At 33.2% G+C, this 19,271-nt stretch overlaps 2 protein-coding genes across 2 annotated transcripts in view; both read left to right on the forward strand.

Annotated features, from left to right (window-relative positions):
• Nca (neurocalcin homolog) overlaps positions 1-19,271 on the forward strand; it is a 245,771-nt gene that overhangs the window by 23,870 nt on the left and 202,630 nt on the right. The window lies entirely within an intron of this gene.
• LOC143178177 (neuronal calcium sensor 2) overlaps positions 15,999-19,271 on the forward strand; it is a 175,657-nt gene continuing 172,384 nt past the window's right edge. Inside the window, exon 1 of the mRNA XM_076376693.1 lies at positions 15,999-16,018. The gene's annotated coding sequence lies outside the window, so the exon portion shown is untranslated. The remainder of the gene's footprint in view (positions 16,019-19,271) is intronic.

Here is a 19,271-nt window from a genome sequence, read left to right on the forward strand (position 1 = left end):
CAAATTTTTTTTGTAGATCAGTCAGATCTTCATCTGTTTTCTTGCAGAACAATCGGAGTTCGATTGTATTACACTTATTATATTACAGTTAGCAGTAGTAAGTGTTGGAATAAGGAAAAATGACAAATAAATGACAAAAAAATGAAAAATGAAAAATAGCTATTTATCGTAACTTCTAAATTTTTCTGACACAGAAAGATACCTACATAAGTAAATATAAAGAATAGAAACATTAAATGGATCTAATCAAGAATAAAACAATCTCTTAATGTTAGAAAGAAGCAGTATACACTACTTTGCATAAGTATTTGGACTCCTTCACGTTATTGGAAGTTCATGAAATACCTACACTTTTTTATTTATACTAACTGCTATAAAATGTTATTTTCATCAGTATGCATTAACCTTATAATATAATCGTCTGAGATGAAATTTGTAGCCAAAACTATATCATAGAATTTTACTTGCTATATTGTACATATTGCAATAATGTGGAAGTGTCTAAATACTTATGCACGGTAGTGTACTTGATAACATGTGACTGGCTTAGTATTTTTTTTAAAATTAGGTGTGTTTACAATTTGTTTTATTTAATGTATCTAACTTAAGGAAACAGTATGAATGATATAATAATTATTGCTATGAAATGTCCGTATTAATATAAGTGTCAAGTAGCAAAGTCATTTTCGTGTAGAAATATAATTAATATAATACTCATAACCGCAGATTATACCATCCCTTATTTACCAAGTACTGCACATGTTTTGTTAAAAAAAGGTAACCTGTAATAAATTATTTTTATAATTATTTATACTCACCACCTTGACCTTTTTCTTCATTGCGACGGTAATATGGTGGAGGAGATCTGTGTTGTCTTATATTAGAAGGTTGTTTATTAGGTAAACATACATTATATGCACACGATAATATACATATAATCGATCATACAAATTTTAAACACCTATATGCAACATCAATGGTCAATCTTCTTTAAATATATAGAAAATATTTTGGATTTGCATTTATTTATAAATATGCAAATTTCAGTTGCTTTGTTATACTAATACCACTATACACTTATTCATTAAAATATACGTGGATGTTAAAAGATTAATGTACAGGGTGTTAAAAGAAATGACGTGATAAATTATGGGGCACTCTATACTTGTCACGAATCAAATATTCAAAGTTTAGAAATACAGTGCTTCTTCCCTAAAAGCTCACGGTTCATCGACGAGTGCATAGCGAGAACCATACTCATAAGCTCAACGCCTGAGTTGGTAATTCACTTTAGTCTTATTAAAGATGCAGTGCATGCAAGTCAAAACTCATGTGCTGTAAATAATTTGAAATACAGTGAATGTACTAATGAATCTATAGCAAGGAAATGTTATATCAGATGTAACCACAGACATTGTTAAAATTATAAGTAAATGTGTATTTTATTAGTACGGTTTTTACCAGCTTTTTGATACACTAAACACACCTCTGTTTAGATTCTAGTCTTTAGATATTTCTAGTCTTATATTTATTACTAATTCAATTTTTCGGAATCTGTTGTCCATAATACTGTTTATCAAAATATACAGGGAGTCTCACTTGATCTTTCGAACAAAATTGTCTTTCAAACTATTCATTATTCTAAAAAAATGTTTTAAGTGTATCCTATTCCTCTACATCTCTATTCCGTAATCGAGACAATTCTATATCATTTCTATAAAAAATACTAAATCATTTGTGGCGAAATATCATTAAGAAATATTTGAATGTCTGTATCGCAATTTTTGAAGCATTAAACTAAATACCTCCTAAAACAATGATTTTTTGACATAAATAACTCTTAATACTTACTTCTTGAGAATGGGTAAGATGGCCTCATTAATGTATCATGGTGGGTCCAGATTAATCGTTTACTCACGAGCAAACTGGCTCGCAAGCCTGCCTGGGCCAGCTTCAGAGCTTGTACTGTGCTCCGCTCAAGAGATGATCCCTGAAAGGAATGCAAGTTTAATTGGTCAGAGTGAAAGAGAACATGCCCAGTCTCACATATTCTTTTGGCTCTCACATACGATTCGTCACAACAACCACACACATAATGTAGGCCAAGAGATCCCTCTTGCTGCAAGAAATCCATCTTGTGAGCGGAACACAGTACCTTCCCCTCACACAAATCAGTGAAAAGGAAAAGGAAGGACTTACCAATAGTGTGACGAATCGAGGAACGGTCCTCTAACATTGCCATCCTCATTTCGTGTTCCTGATCTGCTCGCAAGTGTCAAAAGTGCCTGTTTCTGTTTCTTAACTCTAAGTTATAATCCCCAACGGGACTTTCGAGCAGGAGAGCATTGTCTTAACTGACAACTAGGTCTAAATCACTGAAAGTTATAAAGTAATCAATATATGGCATGGTTGCTGCGTTCAAAATAAATCAGTACTGTTGTAGCTGTACATACTTAGTCATCAGTACTGTAAAAATTAGAAAAGAAAAAAAATACTTTTGTATTATTTGCAGTTCGTACTCTCATCCTCTCTCCGCCTTTCTTTATATGTACACATTTCCAATTTTTTTCGCCAACATCTTTGAGCTCCCAATACTACAAGTATGATCCTCATCCGAAGGCAGCGACAATAATTGATTCTGGAACGTAAATCAATTATACTTGTAAGTGCAAAAAGTTTGCATGTATGAACGCTTTAGCTGCTCAATGTGAAGACGTATTGTCTTACAACCATATTTAATTCTGGAAAGAATTTAATTGGTTGAAATTAGATTGTTGTACCGCTTCCTAAAAGCAATAGGTATAGCAGGAAAGATCAGAATGGAATTCTCGAGACGTAGTATCGTTTGTCGTGTCGCCAAATAAATAAACACAATCTTTTCGACCTACCAATAGTATCAAAATACAGAGAATATCTGTGAAAGATCTATCCAGTTCCGAGTGACAAAGACGGACTTTCATACTGCCTTCGAATGTCAGTTTGTACTCTTCGTGATGCTCGTGGCGTTTGAGTGCTCAAGAGCAGGCTCAGGCAGGCTTGCGAGCGGCTCTGCTTGCAAGCAAACGAATAATCTGGACGTAGCATTAAGAAGTACTGGATGTCGTTTGGATGTGAATTAAATAGTACAGTCTTCTGTGAATTAATGAGAACATAGCGATCCTTTGGGATTTTTGTATGTGACAAACATTAATCGATTCCTTGTCGAAACAAATGACTGTTTTACGTTTATGTGCAGAGCCAGCGGACTCAGGGTCACTTATGACCCAGCGTTCGACGTCCGAGAGATAATGTCAAAAGAGAATACATTTTGCATATAAAATTCATTTTATAGATTAATATACCGTAATATTTTTTTATAGAGAATGATCAGCTTAAGAGTATTTAAACGTATCTCGAGGAATATTTCAAAATTTGTTGCTAGTTTTCGATTTTATAATTGTTTCAATTTAAGTAGGGTACTAACATTTTTCCAATATAGAGGAACTGTTAAACTAGAAGACGAATGAGAATGAATTTCAGTGTGCTTACATTAAAGATCATTAGCTAAGAAATATTTCATTTGAGAGCAAAGTTATTTTAACCTTTTACAATTATTTTAAACAAACGCAATTCTACACACAGTAGCAAAGACAAAAAGACATGAGCCTGGAAAAATTGTCTCCTTTGCGAACAAATCTTCAAAAATCATCTTGAAGTCGACTAAATTAGAATTAATTGAAGTTAACGCTGCATCGAAGTGTAGCGTTTCGGTATGACATTACTAAACTCAAAAATAACGTTAGTAAATGATACGTCAGGAAATATTCTACAATTTCTTCTTGCAGTAATCAAACTATCTCAAATTATAAAATCCCTCTATATTTATAATTTTACTGTAAACAGGGTGTTCCAAAACTGGTGGTCCAAGCGGAAAGGGGATGATTCTACATGAAAAAATATAACGAAAATGTAGATAAAATTTGTTGAGATCATGCTTCGTTTTCGAGAAAACTGACTTTGAATTTTAACCAAGTACAAGTGTACCGAAGTATAACTATCAGCGTTCGACAGGTGAAGGGAGAAAGGGGAATGCTTCTAGCGTACGGTAGAGACGGTCAGTGCAGTGGTCAGATCGAGAGTTACCCCTTACCCCGTATTGCCCCGTATTATATTTCTCCACGTTTGTGCCCGATCATAATTCAAACTTAATATTCTCGAAAACGAAGCACGATATTCACAAAATTTATTCCATATTTTTGACTTATTTTTTCACTTAGACTCACTACCTTTTTACCTGTACCATCAATTCTGGGAGACGCTGTATGATGTATAATCGTATACTACTCTTCCTTATCGCATGATTAAACTGCGGGTGGTAAGTACTTCAATGCAACGTTTACTTCACTCAATTTCCACTTAATCAATATTAAAGTGCTCGTGCTTTTGAAAATTTGTTTTTAGAGCGAAGAAATAGCAGATATTATGTATACACTCGTTTCGTTTTCAAATTTTACAGTCCGTCTTTGATTCATAATATCGTAAAATAAAAAGTTGTTGAAGTAAAATCGTAAAAACTTCAAGTTTATCAAAAATTTGAAAACACATAATACCACAATACAGAAATACAAAATCTTTTATTCGACATGTTATCCCTCATGAGATCGATGGTGATAAAGAAATCAGTAAAAGTTACGATCAATGGCATTGTAAATGATATCTGATACTAAAGTGTCCAAATGCTGTGAAGTGATCTTGACGAAACATATTACGTCTGTTATCAAAAATAGCAGTTTAGTCATCAGTATGCTAAATGTACACGTATGTTTCGCTACTGTTATTTTCATGTACGCTTATTGAGTGCACCAAATGTATTGAGAGTAAAGAAATGTCAATGATTACAATAGACGATGGAATACATAGAAGTAGTTCAAAATTACTTAATTTCAGGTGAAAAATCTGAAAACGACAAATGATTATACTTCACCTTGTACTTCTTCCGTACATCTATATTCAGCTTACCCGGCCTGTATGTTCTCCACTATTGATCCATTAGAGCTACGTGCAAAGTAGAAAGTAACTTTTACACACGACTAATACAGAAAATCTACAGAACCTACTGTTTTCTTATACTGTAATTCGAGAAATCATAATCTATGGAGAAAGAACTGTGGCTTTTGATAGAAAAAATAATTGAAAGTGATTCAGTTTGAGAAAGCTCGAAAGTACATTACGTTAGATATGCTTGTGCATCGGTAAATAATCACGAGTGATATGGATGTGTGAGTATGTCATGCAGGTGCCAAGGTCTATCTCTCATAGCTATAAAACTCACAGCTTGAATTCTTATAGGTACTTATACAAATTCTGTTGCCATTCCTTTATTTTGGAATTTCATCTTTTTTCTCCTATAGGGTCTCATATAAGATAAATGTATTTAAATTAAGTCAAAGATAATATGTACACATAAATGATAAGAATTTATGAACTTCTTATTTGTTTGTGTTTTAATATCCCTACATTTTGGGAATTTCTGCGATGGTAAACATTTTATGACGCATGGAAGTCGTTTAAATCAATAAATTGTAGTCCCTTATTTTTCCAAGACGGTAGTAATGAAAATTTACAGTTCATAATGTGCCTATTTATTATATAGGTATTATAATGACTTCAGTTTTAATTGCTTAAAAAGTGCTTCAAATTTCGGAAACAAATTAATATAACAAATAAAGTCGCTGAATCCCTTAAATGGAATTTGGATATAAAGTACTTAATCTACTTTTACTTCTTATTTAACACACTACGGAGCGTGTCATTTTGACGCTTTTAGAATTTTATGAGGAAAGTACATAAACCGTTTATATTTTTCTTCTGCCACTTATAGTGATTTTTATCCATTCAACGAGACAAATATATATCGAAATTCATTTTATTCAAAATCTTCTAATTTTGAAATTCTCTGTGTGATATACCTGTTTCTACGGCTACAGTCAATTTGACGCAATAGTAAAATAAGCATTGATGCTAGTAGGTTGGCTTCACTCACTAAAGATTACTGCAGTTATAAATCCAGATGTAATGAAAGAGTTAATTCTTCAAGAAAGTAACCGTCAGAAGTAAAATAAACAATGTGGCGACTGGCGATACTTTGAGAACCCGATATCTCACATCTGATAGGAGAGTCCCAATAACAGTTTCTGTTCTACGTATTTTAGATCGTGAAAGAGTGATGGAAAAGTGTGCTAAATATAGTAAGTTTTAAATAAATAATTTAATATTTGATATCATTTTTTATTTATCAATTTCATGTTTAAATTAATAGTGTATAATTATGTTGTTTTTTGAAGAAAATATAGGCTTTTGTTCGTGCGTCAAATTTACGCGTATCTATAGAGATAGGTATACATATAAAAAACGTCCATAAATGAAGTGTTAATATACTGTATCTAACAATAAGATTATTATAGTCGTAACGTATATGAATACACCACGCGGAGACTTGATTGCATCTGAAAAAAGTGTATAATGGGAAAATGATTACGTTAGGAAACCATGTAATACTTAATCGAATATACGTACAAAATGTCTGGTAGTATGTGGAAAGTACAGCACGTGTAGATTCAAGAAGCTAAAATAAGAAAAAAAGTTCATATAGACATATGCTCGATACGACCTTGTTTTCATGTTACAGCTTATTTTGTGCAACAATCTTTTTCGCGTATGAGATACGTCCGACGTAACTGAACACTGGTTCACTGTTTATTTTTGCAAGATACGAGATCGTGAGATCAGATGAAGTTTTAGACAGTATTAGGTATTGTATTATGAATGGAACAGTTAGTATCTAGGTTATGTTCAGTGCTAGGAGATATGTTTGTTGTGAATTGCATATAATGGTAAATTTCTACAGAAAATAACGAGGTATTCAAATAGTGAAATGGCTGATGTGTATTTTATATATGGTCTTGCAAAGTGTAATGTAAGATGTATGTACGCCTCTGTGGAAGCTGGAGGTGGTTGAAGACGCAGAGACCCTCCCGCGCCTACGTACTCCATAAATACTCACTATAATTAACACACAGAAATTAAAATACCATTTTGATAAATATGATCACTTGAAAATAGTCTATTTTTAATAGTTAACAACTCTTTAAGAAGTAATAAGCGTCGGCTAATATATAAATGGGTCAAGGTAATCTAAGCTGTGTTTCTCATACTGAATAATTATTCACAGTTTTAAAAGACCTCTATTATTTCTTGTTTTAAATTTACTGTAGTATGTGTAAGAAACAGTTCTTTTGCACCTGACACTCGTAGTGCAATTTTTCCGTCTTTTTTTTAACGAATTGTATAATATGTATAAATGATTAACACAGGCGTGTTGTAATACTCATTCTTATATATTAATTTTCTATTATTTTCATTTGCTATTATATTTCGAGATATAGGTTAGGTAGGCTAAAAACTAATGTTGAAATTCTCGGGAACATGTAGAAACAATTTTTCTTGAATGAAGAAAACTTTCTTGTACGATGCACTGATCATCTTCATCCATAATTTTCTGCCATCTTTTAGGTAGCTTCATAATAACGTCTTTCCAGAATTTGCTATCTTTTCCAGCAAAACTTTTCCTATCAAGCGAATTTCGCAAAGAACGAAATAAGCGAAACTCTGATGGTGCCGATCAATTTTTGTCGAGTCTGTACTGGTACTTATGGCATTGCATTATTGTGATGAAAAACTATTGCCTTTCCATTGTCATGTTCAGTTAGTTTTTCCTTAATGTTTTTCTTCAGTCTACCCAGTTGTGAAAAATACTTATTAAAATTAATGTTTTTATTTGTCGACAAGAACCCTTAAAACAATATTCCATGATTCTGGTTTACTGCAATGTCTTTTTTCCCACATTATTGTGAATAATCAATTTTTTCTTCCCAATGACACTCCGCTTAAAAATGGTTTGTTTCCATTGCGTTTTAGAAATAAATTACCAAAATTCGATGGACTTAATTTCTTTCGCAGATAGTAGTAGAACTGACCAATCTATCATGACTCGAATGCGTATAGGGCACATAAAAATCACTTGTTCGCACTTATTGGATAGATATAATCCCCCTACTTGCCCCACATGCAATTGTTTGTTAACCATTTATCACATCGTAATAGAATGCCCTAGGTACTGTAATTTCAGCATGCGATCAGGGCTAGCCCTTAATCTTACTAAACTTGTAAATGAAGCTGACCTCCAACCAACACTAATTCAATTTTTAAAACTTTTAGACTTGGAAGGTTCTATTTAATAATTTAAGTTTATTAGTTACGTTCACTGGACTCTTCTAATTAAACCATTGTACAAAAATGTTCTTATCTATGCGATCTCTAAATTGCCTCTCTAGATCGTCTAAATCGTTAATGCGGCGTTACAATTACAAATAAAAAAAATGTCTTGTGCTGAAATTGTGTGGAACTCAGACATCATATCTTGAAACCAAATGCAGTTGCTGCAAATGGTTGTCAGTACTGGATCTCCATATTCCTAACGTTTCTGCAACCTCTCGCGTGGTATAGCATAGATTATTTTCAATTAAACTGAAGATTTGATCGTTGTCAATTTTGATTGATTTGCCAGAATGTTTATTATCGGAGACTAAAATCTTCATCACGAAATTTTCTGAACTACTTTTGCATCATTCTTTTATTTGTAGTATTATTACCATGTACATAACAAATTTTTTTTGCCATTTGTATTGAATTTTTACTTTTACTAAAATGAAACAGCATAATTGCATGAAAATATACTTTCTCCCTGTTCATGTTCAAATCAAAATGTACACTAAGAATTTAACTAAATATAATGAACTTTGTTTTAAATCACACGTTGATATCTCAATTTTTAGACGATACATGCGTTCTATAGATTACGAACAGTCTTTTGGTTTAAAAACAGCAGAAACAAACTTTGACGGAAAAATTCGATATTATTTATTAGCCAATCCAATACTTTTGTTCAAATATTTTCTGCGTTAATTACTAACACGCTGCCCATTCCTTTTAATATTGTTATCCAATAGTTTCGGAATTCCAAAGTCCTCTAATATACTGAACAGGCGATCATTTACTGTGACTAATTAAAACCTGGTTTCCAATATTGCGTTCATAGTAATAAAATTTGCGCGTTTACCCAGTTTTTTCATTTCTTCGACGTGGATTCTACTGTTTCATCGGATGTTCTTTCCTTTATGCGTTTCTAATCTGGTTGTACAGCTCCCTCTAATTTGATAATTGCATAGTCTGTTTGTTTCACTTATTGTACACTGCGATACGTTTTCTCTGCTACCTAATATCAAACATTCGCGCACAGGATTTATTGTTTTTATTTTATGACTATACAGTGACTCAGGAAAGTATTCGAACGTTCGCTATTGAAACTTTAGACAATAAAAATATACATGATAGACGTAAGTTCTGAAAGTAGTGTTATACCTACTGTAAGGTACGAGTATCGAGATTGTTTATTCAAAATTTGAAGTAAATCGAGCAATGCTTACAGAAGTTATGAAACATTCATTGTAAGGATGCACTGAAACAGGGTCACAAAAGTATTCGAACGCGTAGAGATCAAGTGAGTAAATAATGTTGTGTCAAAATGTTTAGTCAAAATGTAAACATTGCTGGGTTTAGTTAATGTAAAGATATCGTATAATGAATTTCGTGTTTCGCTGTGAGTAATACTGGTTCGTGCAGTGATAATGAGTTCAAAAAAATTGGAAACTCAGATATGTGAAAGGAAATCAATATTAAAAATGTATAAAGAGGGAAAGTCGTATAGACAGATTGTTGAAATTGTAGGAAGATGTGTGTCTACAGTGCATTATATTACAAAAACATCAAAAACCAAAGAAGCGTTAGCAAATAAGCACCGTACAGGTCGGCCATAAAAGTTGAATAATAGGGAAAAGAGTATTATTATACGCAAAATAAAAAAAGATCCAAACACTTCGACTATAAAGCTCACTTAGGTAGTTGCTGATAACTTTAAGAAGAATGCTTATCCCGAATTATGCCGTAAAATTTTGCGAAACAATAATTTTCTTGTTAGAATTCCAAGAAAGAAGCCATTCATTGACAAGAAGAATTAGCCTAAGCGTTTAAAATTTGCGAAAGAGTACGTTAATAAAGATGATGCTTTTTGGGACAATGTTATCTTCTCTGATGAGAACAAATTTAATATATATGGATTGAACAGATGTCGTTATGTCTGGAGAAAACCCAATTCAAAAATGAATACTAAAAATTTACGTTTTACTTACGCATTTTGGATAAATACAAATATTTAAACACTTTAAAGAACAATTTAAAAGAAAGTGCCACAAAATTGGGGTTACTGGAAAATCTTTATTTCCAACAGGACAATGACCCCAAGCATACGGCCTGAATTGTAAAAGAATAATTATTGTATAATACACCGTATATGTTACATACATTTCCACGAAGTCCTGACATTAACCAGAAAGACAAGAAATTACGACATAAATTCGAAAGACGTCCCAAAACAAAATATTTTCGAAGTATGGAATTCTATCGAATTTAAAGTAACAAAAAAGCTAGTACACGGTATGCAGCAATTCCTTAAGGTTGAACTTCAGTGACAATCTAATCAAAAGTTAATGAATTTCGAAGATATTAGAAAAGACTTTTTCCTATGATAAAAACCAATCAGTGTGGTATATTTTTATCGTAAATTCAGTTGAATTCACTCTTACTTCTTACTTTATTTTGTCAATTTATTGAATATTTGATTTTGTATCATAAACTTTTTTGTTGGAATGTATTTGAAATACAACTGCTAGAAATGAAATAATCAAACTATAATTGTCCTTTTATACTTAATGGAAAACAGTGAAAAGTGTGCCGATGTGTTTTATTTGGTGATTGTTGATCATGTATATCTTAATTATATTAATAAAACTTTTATATCTACATAAGTTTTATGAGTTGGAAATTCCTTGCGATCGCGGCAACGCAACGGTGATATATTCTAAATGAGATATATTCTCGTACAGCAGTTGGTAGGATTGGCGAGCCGACGTTTGTCTCGTTTGTGTGTCCCATAACCCACAATTTTAGTTGACATTTTACGCGATTACAGGATGCTCAAAATACAACCAGCTCGTCGTTAGAAAGGAAAACCAGTGACATGTGTTACGTACCGAATATAATAAAAATTAAATTTCTTTTTATATATACAACTCGGTTGAATTGCGTCTCGATAATGCAATACATTTTGGGAACTTCCCTAGTGGAGCGTAATCCTGGCCGAGTTTATGAAATAAACTTTATTCAGTTAAGTGTTTGAGTTTATGTTTATGAAATTAAATATCTCTTTCGGCGACGCGATCGATTTGTTAATATAACGCATTCCTTCCTTGAAATCAACGTGGTCCCAGTGCGCAGCGTACAGTCTCACCAACGCGTTATCTCACAAATACGTATGATGAAATTAAAGATCATACTGTATACGCAGTGACCCGTTCTGAATATAATTTTTCATTTGTTAAATATGTATAAATGGGATTCGGAATTTGGACACTCTTAGTTAAGTTCATACTCTTATAGTTTTGGTTATTGAAAATTTGGCAACGCATAAGCGTTGTGGGAAACCTTGCCAAATGAATATTTAAATTCAAAATTTAAGAACATCCATTAGAACACTGAGGGTCAGCTTCCTCGAACCTTTGCAGAGGATGTTTAAAGTTCTTTCGGCTAATTGGTTATTGTAAAGCGATACGCCGGATGTATACGATAGATTGCCGTGAGTTGGGTGGTGCGTCACGTGAGAAAATTATGATCTGAAAGAGAGAATTGGAATGTTCACACATACACGTTACTCAGGCTTCTTTAACCATAGAGTTTGACCAATCGGGGACTTGGTAGTGCCAAAGTCACGCTCTCATTAGCTAATGAAGCAGCGGTATCGCCCTTCCATAATCGAAATGACTGATCCTGGATCCTTCCGAAGGCGTGATGCCGCGACACTTGTCAACGTACAATCGCGAGGTGCGTGTCGTAAGTCCGCGATCTTCTAAAGACAGAGTTTTCTTCTATTTCTTAAACCTCTAAATAGGGAGAAAAGGACTTAGGAAGTTCGTGTGAATTCATATTTTTTTCGTTTTTTTGTTATAATTTTCTTATCATATATAAATATTATTTTCAAATTATTCGATGTGAAACAGTTAACCAATTAAGCAATTAAATCCATAGTGTGTGTATGTGTGAATACGTGTCTAATTCTTTCTTTCGTACAGGGTTACCAGCAATAACAAATTTAAAAGTGAGACGTTAAGATTATCTTAAGGAGATTTTAAATGGAAAAAGAAATTCTGTTGGTGAGTCTTTGAAATTAATATTGTTTCCTTCTTTCGTTCTAAAAATTTAAAGGTCAAGTGTTTCATCTTCCTGTACACAAGATTTCAAAAACTTTGGCCTATTATTTCATTCTTAATTTTGTCGTTATATTTCTCAATATTGCGATGCATGTTAAATTGAAAGTTAAATATTTTAAAAACTACCGAATCAATTCTTCCAAAATTTTTCAAGGGGGTTTACTATTGCATAAGTATTCATTCCTCCAATTTACAAAAAGTTTCGCTTATTTTTAATGTTACTGAAGTCAATCCTTAAAATAGTAATTGAAAGCAAAAGAGGCCTAACTAAGTATTAACATAAAATAGGATATGTATAACAAATGTCGTTTGATTATATGCCGTTCGACAGTGCATGTTTTCTAACTTCTGCAAACATTAATCAATTTACTTCAAATTTTGTATGAACAATCTCGATACTTGTGTTTTACAGTAGTTATAATATCACTTTCAGTATTTAAGTGTAACGTGTATATTTTTATTATTTAAGATTTCAATAGCGAACGTTCGAATACTTTCGTGAGCCACTGTACATGTACATTGAAAGTTTCACGTGTGACATGAAATGAAATAATTGGAGATTAATAACTGACTAATTGCCCAAGTACACGCGACGCTGTGATAAAACCAATAATCATCTTTAGATATTTTCACACAGCAAGTTGTACTGTTTTTGTTAAAAAAGCTTACTAATGGGTTTCGTTTATTAAATTGTAGTTTTTCAACATTTTTAGTACACGTAAAATAACATTATTTGTCACGGGTACGAGTGATTTTGTATATATGTAGGTAATGTAATTATATTTATTTATTCGTGTCAAAAGTATCGATATCTGGTAGGAGATCCAAAGTGTAATAGTATTCGATTTGCCTTCGTTTTGCAATAATGTTCAAAAGTTAGTACACTTACGCACGTGCTAAGATCAAAGGATTCTATAATGTTACAAATACATAAGAGGGCAGAAACAAAGCAAAAAAATCTGAATATATTTTCTTGTATTTCTTACGGTTCAGCTTATATAAAGCTTTAAAAATTCGCAGTGTTTCTACAAACATCTTAGACTTTGAAAGTAATACGAAAGTTAAATCGTAGGAGATACAACAAAATGTATTCATACTTTTTTGAACTATTTCGGTCCTTTAATGGGTTTGTAAAATTATAGAATCCTCTGATTGTTAGTTCAGCATATAGGTATGTTAACTTTAAAGCATTATTATTGCAAAACGGAGGTAGGGACTGCTATTGCAAAATGGAGGCTTCCATTTGAGCTCCCCTACCCCCCTTTAAAATATTACTACGTATCTTTTGCACTGTATTGTAGAAATACTATTAGTTTTACACACTCCAAATATGGCTTCCTTTTTTAATAACGATGTCTCATTTTTTTTAAAGTGTCTTGAGTGATCATGTAGGTTAAGCTTTCGCCATTTCGCTACTTTTCTTCTTATATTTAAGAGAAATAACGTTCCTCTGGTCACTGATGGAAGATTCTTCTTCCCACTCTTCTTCTTTCTGTTCATCAGGACAACATGTATAGATTGCGAAATCGTCCTTGTCATCGTATAGGAACAGAGATGTCAGATAATTTGATTTTTTAAACAATCGGTTTTTCTATTAATTTTGCAGCAGCTAAGTGCTCTTTCACTTAGCGTGGCAATACGTGTACTATCCAAGTATGCAATATGTATCTGGGGATAAATATAGTACGATACTCCTGTATGTAAGATGCAGTATCCACCTTAATATGTTGCTGAACATCAATCATTTGTTTCTTACTATTATTTATAATTTGAACACGATGTAAAGAATACCTGTTTTAATTAAATACGGTTATACAATTTCTCATGATGCAAAATGATTTAATAAGTCAGGTCTTCGAATTTGTTTTAACCAATGCTTTTTATTATAAGTAAAAAAATTAGCATTCTATTTAAAAAAATGATCTTTACCATCATATCTGTCTCACTACGTACAGAAAAAGTATTTGTCATGGAATGTCTCTCTCCATACTAAACAACTTGTATACACAAATTTCTATAAGTACCACGATTTTATATAGCTATTAGATATCATTGAGTCACAGGAGTTTCGCTTTACGACAAGTAATATGAAAATTATTAGTAACGAATGTGAACCGAGAGTATTTTACATTTTACTTCAGAGTGTAATAATTTGATTCACTTTAAAATCGTCTCAGAACATGGTACTTTGTAAGTTGGTTCAAGTACCGCCATGAACTCTCTAAATCCTTTATTTGAAACAAACGACAAAGGTATTTTCGTTACTAATAATAATTTTGCCAGCGCTTGAGATATTATTTCTGACTTCTCTTGCCCACGTTCCTTTCGGCGTAAACTTAAATTATTATTATTGTTATTATTATCAAGTTGCATATCGTTAGATTATCGCAAAAGAAAGGAAACATGAGGTTAGAACGATGGACTGAAGTAAACTCGAGAGAAAGATATTTTGATCCGTTTACCTTCCTTTATGCTTTAAATTCTGTTTTCAATTTTTTGAACCTGTAGAAAAGAATTTCAAATCTGTAATAATAGAGAGTATAATAATTTGTTTAAAACAAACTTAACTAAATCAATAGCCTGTCTTATTACACATTCTTATTAACAAACACTTAAAAGAACAAGTTCAGTCGACTTTTCTTCACGATTTCAAATACAATGGAATTGCGAGACAACAGTGAGTGCTAGTTATCTGACTCTATCCCTAGATTCTCACTATAAAAACCAAGATTTCAAAGCAAACAAATTTCGATGTAAAATTCAAGAAAGAACAGAAAATCCTACAAGATATGACGTATACTAAATATTCCGCAAAATGTGAATAATTTAGAAAAAAACTACTTTAGATTTTATACAACACGATATATCGCACTGAAGAAACGTCAATTTCTGAGTTTAATATTAATGATTTGATAATAATCACGGGAAACTAAATTTCCACATTAATTAAAATGTTTTTATACATATATGTTGTGACGCTGCGCATAGCGCCGTCCCCGTTTTGTGAAATTACGCGAAATTAGTGAAAAGAAGGACCGTACAGCCTCCTTGCGGAACACATGCCGAGAGACGCCTCCTGGGGGAAAATATCGTGAATTTGGAATCGCCGCTAATTTCGGGCGCCTCCGTGCCGAGCGCGCACGACGTTTCAGGGCCGTAGAGGAAACCTGGGTACAGGGGCCCCTCCACCCTAGGAGTTCAGAGACTTGCCGCCTCCGCGGAGGACCAGAGAGCCAAAGGAAAATCTGCCAACAGCAAGCTAAGAGCTGGTCCCGCGGTGCTGCTCTTCTACAACAGCTCAAGCGGAAGGCAAGGGTGGAGGCGAACCCAGAGATCGATGTCCAGGCGGCAGGAGCCATGGGAAGTCCTGGGAAGTCTCCACATGCCGAGGAAATACGGATCGTCGCTGGGGAGCAGCGGGGCCCCGCTCCTCGCATACGCGCCTGAACCGTAGCGAGTCGCCGAGGGGCTGCAGCGCTTGCGCGGGGGATGGACGTGTCGCGAATCAGGGGGATCACATGCGCGCGTGCCGAGCGTCGTCACTTGTTGCCGACACGCGATCTAGAGACCATGAGGGATTGGAAATCAGCGATCTTAGGGTAAGCTGCACAGATTATCTTGGTCCCTAATTTTTGGGCACGGAGTGCCGTTAGTGCTGGGCGCGATTAGGGTTTCTTCTAAGGCGTCTCTGATATCGTGGTATTGTGTATTTTATCGAATATATCGCTTATTCCGGTGCCACTACGACCGACACGAACTTTGTAACGGGCGAGTCCGCGTGTGCCGAGATTGTTAGGACACGTGTTTGTTTCTGTTACCGACCACCTGTATTCTTCCGTTACCGTGCCGTCTGCGTGGTCAAGTATTTTGTCGAATAAACATCTGTGGAAGATACTCGACGTTTCGTTTCTGCCTTGCCGTGAAGATGTGATTCCTCTGCGCGTCCAAACCACGACTTTTTCTCTTCCGCCGAGCTAGTCGAGGTTTCCCGCTGTACCTGCTCTGCAGGAGTCGCATAGCTTTGTCGATTTCATTATAGTTGGCATGAAAGTGCCTGGCGCCCATCTGGACACTCGTCCTTTCTGTCGAGCGACTTGCAGGGCGGATACGGCGAAGTTATCAGGCTATTCTCCCTCGAGTTCACGGCAGCTCGACGCAGGGAAATCTCTCGTCTATTACCACTAACGAAAATAATTACCTGATAATGTATACCAGCATCTTCAGCAAGCAGCAACTGAGCTTGTAATCGTATTTGTTCATATTGGAACAGAATATTAGAACTTAGTTTTGATCTTTTAAATCTGAATACAGATGTGTAACGAATAGTTCATATTTGAATTGTTGTAAAAGAAAATTCAAATTCAGGTATTCGAGTACTCGCCCGGTTCTCGAAACCAAGTTCCCAGTACTCATAAGTATTTCGAGTACTCGCATATCTGGGTAATAAAAGCTCTAGTTATTTGTGAAGTTGTTACACGAGAATTACCCTTTAAATCTTGTTTGTTGAAAATGCCATTTTCTCGAATTTTTTTTTTTTAGTACATGCCATATATGTTCAGTAACGTTAATATTTGGCGACTGTTGCGGTATTTGTATTACTTTTAGCCAATTGTATTGTACAACAATCAGCTATTTGCTATATACATCTTATAAGATGTGTGCTTGGAATCATTATCTGCATAGAACTTGACATTGTTGTACATTCTCATTTTGTTTGTATTCTGTTTAATATTATTATTTAGTCTGTTTAAATAGTTCTGTCTGTTCATCTTTTCATCAATGTAAACTTAATTTCCGATACCTGAAGTTACTGTGCATCCCCATACCATTTGACATGCTCTGCTGAACTTCTTTTACTGTTGTCCGAAGATTTTGAATCTTCATTTCCTCATTAATTTTTTCCCCTACGTTTTTCCATCAGATAAAAATACATTTAATTCTGACACATCGGTAAAGATAACGTTTTCCAAAAATTCATATATATATTTTTAATATTTTCTGGCAAATTCTCTACCTTTCTTCCTGGACTGACAATTGATATGCGGCTTATTTCGAAGTCGTCCATGATATTTATTTAAACACTCCTTCAATAGTAGAATCACTTTTTTCTTTTTCTTCAACATTTTTCAAGTTCAATAGCCAACTTCAGTGCACTAATCTATGTAGTCATTTCGCATATTCAACTTCTTATCTGTCTTTCTTTCTAATTTGTCTAGAACATGATGTCATTTATTGTATCACTTTTAGAAATTTCATTATAACTTTTTCCATTTTTGTACCTAATCGTAAATGATTAACTCTCATTTTTCAATAGAGATTTGTTTTATTTTAATTACTTTACGCCTAGCACACTTTAAATTGTGGTGTTTGCTTACAACAAATTTGAATAATGAAGGAAATGAAACGTTACCAACTTTAAGCGTAAAAATATCAAGTATTATTACAATCCCAAATTATTACAATCATATCAATATGTATGATTTTTAGTAACTTGCGATTTTAGTAGGTTTTAATAGCTGATCAAAATTGTATAGTAAGGTAAAACTAAAACTTAATAACTAAAACTTAATAACTAAAACTTAATAACTAAAACTTAATAACTAAAACTTAATAACTAAAACTTAATAACTAAAACTTAATAACTAAAAAATTAATAACTAAAAAAATCCTGTGGCAGATTAGCAGTTTATTAATTGAAGTTATTTTTCTTTGAACTTGTTTTTGACTTATTTCAAAAGTGTACTAGAATGTTTTCGTAATCGATAGACGTTTAACGTGAAGACACGTATTAACAGTATCTGCTTACAGATAATTACGTCATTTTCAATTTCGTGTTTAACACTTTCGCTGCTACTGACGCAAGACGCATATGATGCGTTGCGTTAATTTTTTTTTCAACGATACTGCCTACGCAACTTCCTTTTTTTTCTTATTGCATGTTCGTTAATGTCGCGTAGTCACATACCAAACAAGAACATTATGCGCAAAACAAAATATTTTTAATAAAAAAGTATATTACTTCTAAAAACAAAAAGGTAAATTTTAGTAGCAGCCAAAATTTTAACTGGCAACAAAAGCTTATGCACCCACATTTTGGGGCAGAACCAACTATGCAGTTTTATTCTGATCGACTAGTCGAAAGCTAATCACAACTAACTTAATTGAAATCAGAAACAATCAAAATTGACAAAAAAGAACAAAATTAAATGAAGTTGGCGAGAACAACAATGAAAGTAACTTTTGTGTAGGTATATTGTCGCAGAAGACTGTCTTGGGTGGACATTGGGTACAATCTACAAAGTATTGTCAATAGCATTTTCAGCTCCTCCATCGTTAATTAAGATTAGAAACAATATTATGATATTATAATAATAACAGTATCGTAATATTCTCTCTTACATATTGAATACAGTTTTACCCAGCCTATGAAGTAAAGTCAGAAAAAGTAGGGGTTTCATTTTGTTATTTAAATAAACAATATGTTTATTGTTGGTTCATGTTGATTAAGAATGCCTTTAATAAATATAAATTTTATTATACTATTTTTTTATAAATAAAAAAACTATAAGTATAGAAATTTAAATACCCATATTGTTTTATCCATCTTTACATTATTTCTGAATTTGTTTATTTGGCGATTATAAATAAAGCTTTTAATTTATAATCATTGTATATTGAATAAATAAGGATTAATATATTTATTTTTGAATTACGTACTAAATATACAATAATAATGTTTTTTAAATAGAAATTTGATGAACATTAAGATGTACGATTTTAAATGCTACTTATTGTATATTGATTTTGTGTGCACCTTTTTATGATAACAGTTGAAAATTACTACACATTCTT

Source organism: Calliopsis andreniformis, chromosome 4 (genome assembly GCF_051401765.1).
Source record: "Calliopsis andreniformis isolate RMS-2024a chromosome 4, iyCalAndr_principal, whole genome shotgun sequence".
NCBI classification, from domain to species: Eukaryota; Metazoa; Arthropoda; class Insecta; order Hymenoptera; family Andrenidae; genus Calliopsis; species Calliopsis andreniformis.